The sequence below is a fragment of the Chenopodium album genome, chromosome 21 (genome assembly GCF_948465745.1).
Source record: "Chenopodium album chromosome 21, dcCheAlbu1.1, whole genome shotgun sequence".
NCBI classification, from domain to species: Eukaryota; Viridiplantae; Streptophyta; class Magnoliopsida; order Caryophyllales; family Amaranthaceae; genus Chenopodium; species Chenopodium album.
The window spans coordinates 33,184,184-33,193,287 of NC_137854.1; the positions used below are offsets into that span (position 1 = coordinate 33,184,184).

Consider the following 9,104-nt stretch of genomic DNA (forward strand, 5'->3'; position numbering starts at 1 on the left):
TTTTTTTGAAGACATGACTTTTGTTTACTTCATTGGATTAGAACTTGACATAAAAATCCGTTTGACTTGGAATCTATGAACGATGGTATGTTCAATGATTCCAACTTATGGGTCCAATAGTAGACTCAATAGCCATAAATGAGACAACTCAATACGGTCAAGCACGTGATATAGGTTCATACCTGTTTAAAGAAGGAAGCAATTGATGCCAGAGAATAAGGAACCATTGAAAGGTTAAAGGGGTATTATTGGAGAGGCCAAGATAATGTTCTCATAAGATTTGCCTATAAATAGTACAAACTTACAAGGAGAAGGACATCAATAAAAACATCCAGCAAGCTTTCTTTAGCACTTTCTTGGTTTTTCCCTTGGCGTAGTACGTAGTCAAGCGAAAGGTAGTTTTACTTAAGGTAAAGTTTTGGGTGAGACGGACTCACGTGAGTCCACTATCATGTTTTTGGTGTTGCGGGCCTCGCGATCGGGTTTAGTTAGCCCGCGCCTTTTTATTGGACTTTTGTTATTGAGCCCGGTCTCACGTGAGTCCGGTCTCACACAAAACCTTTTGTTTACTTAAAGTGTTATGAAATCTGCCTAATCACATTCAATGTTGGTAATCTAATCTTTCCTCTTGTAATACAGTTCTTTTTTTTTTTTTTTTTGAAAGGTCTTGTAATACAGTTCTAGCCTTGACTTTATCATTTATTTAATGGAAGACATTAACATCTTTAATATGTGTTCATCTATTCATTTCTTTGGTTGATTCAATTCTTGTTTAACTTCTTCAAATATTGTGATTTAACTTATTTGTTATGACGTTAGCGAGCTTATCATATCAAATTAAAGTATAATCAATACTGTAGGGGCAACCCCTTAATATCCTAGAGCAATGTAGGGTATTTGACTTGCGGATAAAATACAAAATTCAATCTTAACATCAACTAAGGTAGATTCAAAATTGATTACTCCAATCCATCTTTGGCAACTAGCTCTTATGTATGTCCTAACACCATTATTATATATATATGGTGAGCTATTAAGGGCCTGTACTCTTTAGCTTAAGTTCAATTAAGTTCAGTAAAAAAAGAGGATACTATACCCCTAACTTAACTTCCATTTATAAGGACAAATGACAAGTGCATATTAATGTATTCATTTCTATCATTAGTTCATTAACCGTCAAAAACGTATAAGAAAATCTATCATTATTGTGAATCTCTACGACTGTTGATAACTTTTCAATACTCTTAAACTCTTGTGCTAACAACCATTAACCAATGTTAAGTACTAAGGTTTATAGAGGACTACACTTCATTTTGTTTACTTAGGAGCACTTGTAAACGTATGTAAACCTAAGTTAACTAAGTCAGAATTTTCAGTTTGACAACTACATAAACTAGTATAGTCCTTACTTAATATTAGATGAAGACTGATTGATAGCCAAAAAAAATTAAAATCAAAACATATGTATGTGTAGCTAACTAGCTAAACTAATTCACCAATCCTGTATTCACTTATCCAATTCAATCAGTTTTACAAATGACAAATGATTTAACAAACCAAAGAATCGCCCACCCCCTAATAAAAGTACAAAACAAACAATCACTAAGTTCATCACCAAGAACTAGGACGTTTAAGTTGAACCCAAACACCACGACTAGGAACCCCAGCATGAACCACAAACAACAAGTAATACCCTGGTGGTGCTACATTCACACTCTCCGCCACCCTCGCCGTCACCTTATACGCATACGTCGATAGCTGCTCCACTCTCTCCTCTCCTAACACCAACAACCTCTGGTTCATCCCAAACGAATGCGTCGTAAAAGGCGGTAACACCATCGTCACCTTAACATTACCTCCACCTCCATTTCCCTCTGCCTCTTCTCTTTTGTACATCCCCAACACGTACGTCACTGACACCATCTGACCGTACGTTAATACCATGCTCTCCGTTTCAACGGCCAGGATCGACGGACGTAATACGGCGTATTGCTGGTCAAGGTACGGCGGTGAGAATGATTCCAGGCTCAACTCCGTCGGAAATCTTACTCCAGGGGTAAAATTGTAATTTACATGCGGGTTTGACCCGCCAATGATGACCCGCCCATCGGATACAAGCACTGCAGAGGAGTGATACATTCGGGGAGTTTTTGTCGGGTTCAGAACAACGAACTTCCGGGTCGGGTCGGGTTCATAGGTTCTGTACAAAACCGGGTTCAACACCGGGTTATCCGCGTTCTCCCAACCGGCGGTCCCATTCCCTGCGCCGTTGATGATGAGTACATCACCGGTGGGTAACATTATCATATCCGGCATGACACGTGGCATAGGGAGCTTCTCCATGACCCAGTGTGGGCTACTGTCAGTGATCACCATACGCCCGCAGCTCTGCGCTGCTGCCACGTAGACACTCTTGTTGTTAGCCAAGTCAAAGGACTCCGGCCTCGCTCCGCCGCAAATCAAGATTTCGATGTCGGGTTTTGTGGAGTTTCCGGCGATGGGGAGGAGGACGGAGGACCCGGTAGAAGGGTAATTCCGTCGTGCCAACGAGGGCATAATCGGAAACTTTCTGATGACGTGTCCGGTGACGTAATCGAACTCGATAGACCTGTTGTTGGCGAAGATGAAGAGGTTGCCGTTAGGGAGGAGGTGCAAGAAAGGGTAGAGGTTGTTCTCCTTGTTACGACCATCCCACGTGTCGAACAGGAATTGGAGGGGGAATCTCCCGCCAAGTTGACCCGGTGGTTTAGGGAAGAACTCGTAGTTGTGGGACCCACGGCCGCCTACAATTATTACCCGGCCGTCGGGTAAGAGCACATTCGAGGCGTACCATCTTCGGGAGGAGAGGGAGACTTGTAGCTCCTCCCAGTCGCACGGGAGTCCTACCCCCGGGGGTCGTGCGCACGGGGTGAACGTGCGGATGACACGCTCACCCTGCGCGTACCCCCCGGTTTGGATTAGTTTCCCTGTGGGGTCCACCGACCCGGAGGAGCACCAAGTATCGGAAACCACCGTGAGAGGGCGGAATGTATTCGAACCCACGTCGTAGAGTATCGAATGCGCTGTGCAGTCGTCGGAGACGCATTTTCCGGCTGGAAGTGAGAGATTGGACGGTCCAAAATCGGTACGATCGAATATCACAATCTGATCATTGTTTAGAAGTTGCATATGCATTGCAGAAATTCCGACGCTTTTCTGTAGTAAACTCCACTGACCCAGAGGAATCCCGACGCCAGAGAAAGAATCCTCGTCGGAAAAGTACACATCAGGAAGCGTCGGAAGAAGAGGGAAGGAGGAAGAAAGCGTGAAAAAGAGGAGAGAGAAAGTCAAGAAAATGGTTTTCTTGATAATAAAACCAAAACCCGCCATTGTTAATTGTGTTAAAAAGAATGTTGGTTAATAAACCTGTGAATTTCGATGATATTTATATAATGAGCAGAGGTTTATGATAAATTTGGAAAAGGGGTTTATGGTTTTAAGGGAATGAAACACGGGAAATGTTGTTAGATTAAAAATGTAAGGGTCGAATGATCCGTGAAATAATGTTAAAAATAAATCTAAGTCATCACTCTGTTTAATTATGGCGCCTTATAAAGCTATAATCCTTTATTATTTAGCCTAATTACTGGCTTTACTGCTCTTATCTAGCTTGTTATGGGAGCTGTTTATGCCAATGTTACAGCTCCAAGTAATTAATGATTATTATTCTTTCTACAATTGTACTCTCTCAAGTTATTTGATTCGTTACTCTTTTAAGCTTTTAAGATAAGATATGCTTGTATGATGAGATTGATGAGCATCTATATATCTTTGGAAAATTTACATTAAACCACCTTTTATAACACTTTAATTGCAAGAAACCACCTTATAAATTTTTTTTCGCAAAAACACACCTTAATCGTAAAATTTTTTGCAATCACACACCTTTTCCCGGAAAATACCCATTGACTTGGTTTTCAGGGTTTGACTCGACCATGAGATGCCCTAAAACCGCTAACCCTCCCTCTTTTCCCCAGCCACCCACTTCCAGTGGCCGGCGACCACCTCCCTCCTTCGTCGCCGACGACCTCATCCCCTCCCTTTCCCAATTCCCGTCCTTAAACCCAACCCTCAAGCCGCCCTAAACCCAATTCTCGTACCTTCGTGAAGTGGGTGGCTGGGGAAAAGGGAGGGTTAGCGGTTTTAGGGCGTCTCATGGTCGAGTCAACCCCGGAATACAAGATGAATGGGTATTTTCCGGGAAAAGGTGTATGATTGCAAAAAAATTTACGATTAAGGTGTGTTTTTGCGAAAAAAAATTTATAAGGTGGTTTCCTGCAATTAAAAGGTTATAAAAGGTGGTTTAATGCAAAATTTCCTATATCTTTTCGAATACTTTTTTTTCCAATCTAACAATGTTTCATGTGTTAATTGTTTTTTTGGTTATGCCGTAGTGAGAAATCTGATCAAGATATTTAGAGAGTCCTGTGGTAAGACAGCTAATTTGAGATCGGTTTATGAAGTATTTTCTTAAGAATTAAATGTGAATTTTGTTAGGAACAAAAATCCGTTTAAAAAACTCTAGGTCAAACTCAACATGAAGACAAGCATATGTATGTTTGTATTTCAATCAAACAATTGTTTATACTCCGTAGTATTTTCACGAGATAATGACAATCTATTTGACACATTATATCTCTAGTTGTTAATAATTCGTATTAATTAGAATTTTACCGATATAAAATTTAAATAAAAGTTCAAAAGTAAATTTTTTTTTTTTTTTTTTTTTTTTGAGGAGAAGTTCAAAAGTAATATAAATGAATGCATATTAATAATTTAGGAATGAGCATCTCTTTGTAGCATCAAGTCTCATTTAGGAATTCAATTAAATGAGATATTTAAATTTAGACTCATTCATGTTTATCATTTTCCTTAAGAGAATATAAGGATTAATTAGATAAAATATTAAATGATGCTCGAAATTGAAGCGGTTAAGAGATAAGTCCAAACAAAAGAACAAGAATAACTGAATAAGTAACATCTACTCGGCAACATAAACCTTTTTTTTTTTAACGAACTTCATAGTGTACAATAGTATTTCACTATATATAAGTCGAGACTACTATTATTTACTAACTACGGAGTATTTGAGACATTTGCCATGTTGTTTGAGAATCGGTTGTTGTCTACTTTGTAATTAACTTGGCTAGATTAACTAATATAGGCTATTTGTATATATATATTTTTTTTCTATAATTTATTTGTGTGCGTGTTTGAAGGAACAAAAAAAAAAAAAAAAAAAAAAAAAAAACAACGGATTATTGAATGTTAATGAATATGTTTGAAAAAATTAGTTGTTGTCTATTAGTTGTAAGCTTGTAAGTTGTAACTATTTAAACTGACCTTTAAGGCTACTAACTATGATTTTCGAAGTACTCCTATATATTAATTAGAAAATTATTACTCCATTCTAATTATTCATTAATTAATGAAGTAATTTTTACTTATTAATTACCATAAATCAACTATTACTATAAATATAACATTAATCATTGGAGCAATTACTAATTACAATTATTGGAGTAATTATTGATTAATAATACTATTAATTATAGGAGTATATTTTTTGAAACCAATATAGGAGTAATTATTAATTATTAAAACTATTAATTATAGGAGTAATTATTAATTCTATTTTTCATAAAAGTAATTATTAATTATTGGAGTGATTAGTAATTATTACTCTCTTTGTACGAAAATTTTACAATAAATGACACGTACCATTGTAAATCTATAATATTACAGTATTCCTTAAATTATAATTTCAAATAATCCTTTATTGTAATTTAGATAAAATGATGAGATAAGGGCAATCTTTTTGACACATAATATCCCTAGGGAGTATAATCCTATGAATTAATTAGGTTTTTGGCAATATTATATTTATAAAAGTTCGGTCAAAATAATAGAAATTAAATGTCATACTACTCTCCATTCTGTAATGCTTGATTCACTTTATATTTGTACGGTGTCCATGCATATTATAAAAGTTGATATTTGAAAAATTATAATTAGGAGCTAGAATCTAATAAAATTTCATATGTTAATTTCTTCCTGTACAAATCATAAAATATAGTCAAAATTATTTTATATATTTTGTTAACATTAATAGTAAGTGAAACAAACTTTCATAAATGAAGGTAGTACGTCAAAAGTTTCATTTCTTTAGTGGTACATAGATTCATTTACCATTTCAATTAAATGAGATATTAAATTCTAAGTTACATAAATATAAGGATTATAGGAATATTGATGGTACATTAATGCGATTCCAAACAAAATTACAAGAAAAAACATGAAGCCAGTAAGATATTGGCCATGTTTGAAAATTAGTTATTTTATGTTCTACTACGTATATAACTTGCCTAGGGGTCTGTTCACATTTACTGAACTGAGTTGAGGTGAACTAAGCTGAACTGATTGGAGCTGAACTGAACTGAATTGATTGGAGCTGAACTGAATTGAACTGAAATGAATATTTTATGAAAGAAGGAAATTAGGAGCTGAATTGAACTAAACTGATTGGAGCTGAAATGAACTGAAATTAAGTAAATGTGAACAGGCCCTAGATTGACTAAACGTTTGTATTGTTGTTGCTGTTTTTTTGTTTGTTTGTTTTTTTTTGTGTGTGAGTGCATGCATGTGCATGCGTGCGTGTATGAGAGAGAGATTAGTGAATGTTAACAAACATATTTGGTAATTTTTTTTTGTTGTATATTGGTTGTAACTAAGTAATAAATTAACTTTTAAGACCACTGAATATGGTTAATAAAGTATTTAATAATTATTTTAATAAATTAATAACCATTAGATTAATTACCCAATATCAATTATTATTATTTTGATAATTATATACTTCTCCACATTTTATTACTTGTTCCGTTTTAGCTTTTGACTCTATTCACTAATGGACCATCATTTACTAATTACACATAATGAAAATATAGTTATATTAGGTCTTTGTGAGATTTGTTTCAATATTACTTTTAAAACATTTATTATTTTTAAATTACAAAAATTAAAGATATTAAGGATCAAAGTAAAATGCTGATGATAAACATGACAAGTAAAAATAAAACAAATACTTGTATCAATGATCATTGGAGTAATTATTACTACAATCATTGCACTGATAATTATTGATAATTTTTTGTAATCATTAATTGATAATTATTGGAGTATTTATTAATTAATCCCGAAATTAATTTTTTTTTAAGAAAGATTGATTGATAAAGAAAAAGTCATGCGACACCAATAAAGAGATTAATATATATCTAACAAATACATGACAGTTGGATCAAATTCAAAAAATCATTTCAGCAAAGTTACGATCGTTGTTGCTAACCGTACATTCTTCATACCCTTTTTCACACCGCTGTAATTTACTGCCTTCTTCAACGAGGGGGTCTATCGATCTATTGTAGTTTTGAAGAAGATACATCTGATTGTAATCGAAAGATTAACCTCTTTTTTTATCTCGCACAAATCTTTACCCATGAAACAATTATACAACAATCCATCAAACAAAAAAGCAAATACTCCCTCAAAAGTGAGAAGAATAATCTTGTCTTTCGAAGGAGAAAAATACTCCTAAAGAAGAAGAAAAGTCCTTTTTCCAAGGGAGAAACATTCCTTCTAGAAGAAAGAATTATTATAAACATAAAACAAACAAAATAAAGAGAAAGGCACACAAATAACAAAGTTTGGGGCTTTCACCGGTAAAAATCGATGGAAGCCCATCCAAAATTCAACAATGAAGGCTAGGGTTTTTATCATGAAATTATTAATTACACAGTATTATATTATTATTGGAGCAATTATAAATTATTCCTGTAATTATTACAAAATACTAACTATTGGAGTAATCTATATTATTATGAAAACTTATGGCATTACATGCCATGTTGTCATGTGTCATTGTCAATATATGTTATGCCATGTGTCACATTCTCTTAATCTATGACATGGCGTCAAGTAATATGTATAGTCACATATATCTATTCATGCTATTTTTAATAACCAAAGCAACTAAGTACAACTTAAATTAATGCTATCAATAAATAAGAACTTTAAGATGAGAGAAAACGTTTTAACTTTTAAGATATAAAAAACATCTCAACATGATTCATGTTCTTATCAATTCCCATTTTAAATGGTCATAATTATTAATTAAAAAAATCATTTTAGTTTTGGTAGTACTTTGTAACTAATATGAAACTATTATTAATATTGTTGTAGAACCACAATCACTGATTGTAACATATTTACATCATAATTATTTAATTATGATATGAATTTTTTTTGTCTCAAACACGTAAAGTCCAAAAAATTGGATGCAAATATCAAGAGTCAATCCAATAGACATAAATTTACATTTTATAAAATTTGTGGGATCATCCAAATCACTAATTAGAGGCTAACGTGACTCTTTGCAAATATTTTACCTTATCATTATTAGTTGCAATTAATGAAATTGAAATGTTTGTGATTTTATCTTTAATTACACATTACATTAGATAACCAGGCCCGAGGCATTGCTCGGGCCAACAACTAGCTATTAATTATTACTCACTCACTTTGCTCTATATGATGATACAAAAAAATTATCGTGTAGGTGTGATATTAACAGTAAAGGGAGTGTGTAATATTTTAATAAAAAGTGAAGAGGTAATATTTTTTACAAAATTGATGTATGTAGAGCAACTAATTTAATACACAAAATTGATGTATGTAGCTACATAATACATACCGCCACTCCTTACACCGTTAAACTACCAACGCCATTTTTGGTGATTGGGTAAGGGAAGTTTTTCGAGTGGTGAGGGAGAGGAGGAGGTCGTTTTCAGTAGTGTTATGTGGAGGGAAGGATTGTTTTTCAATGGTGGTGGTGGTGTAGGGAGGGGGGTGGTTTTTGTTGGTGGGTGTAGGACTGAAGGGGGAGGGAGGGTTTTTATATACTTAAGTTCAGTTCAGCTCAGCTCTATTCAGTTCAGTTCAGCTCAGCTCCTAATTTCCTTCTCTTATAAAATATTCAGTTCAGTTCAGTTCAGCTGAGTTCAGTCAAT

The 9,104-nt window shown here is 34.4% G+C and overlaps 1 pseudogene; it reads right to left on the minus strand.

The window, feature by feature from the left end:
* Window positions 1-1,530: 1,530 nt before the first annotated feature.
* On the minus strand, window positions 1,531-3,369 carry LOC145600680 (aldehyde oxidase GLOX pseudogene; annotated as a pseudogene).
* Between the last annotated feature and the right edge of the window lie 5,735 nt (window positions 3,370-9,104).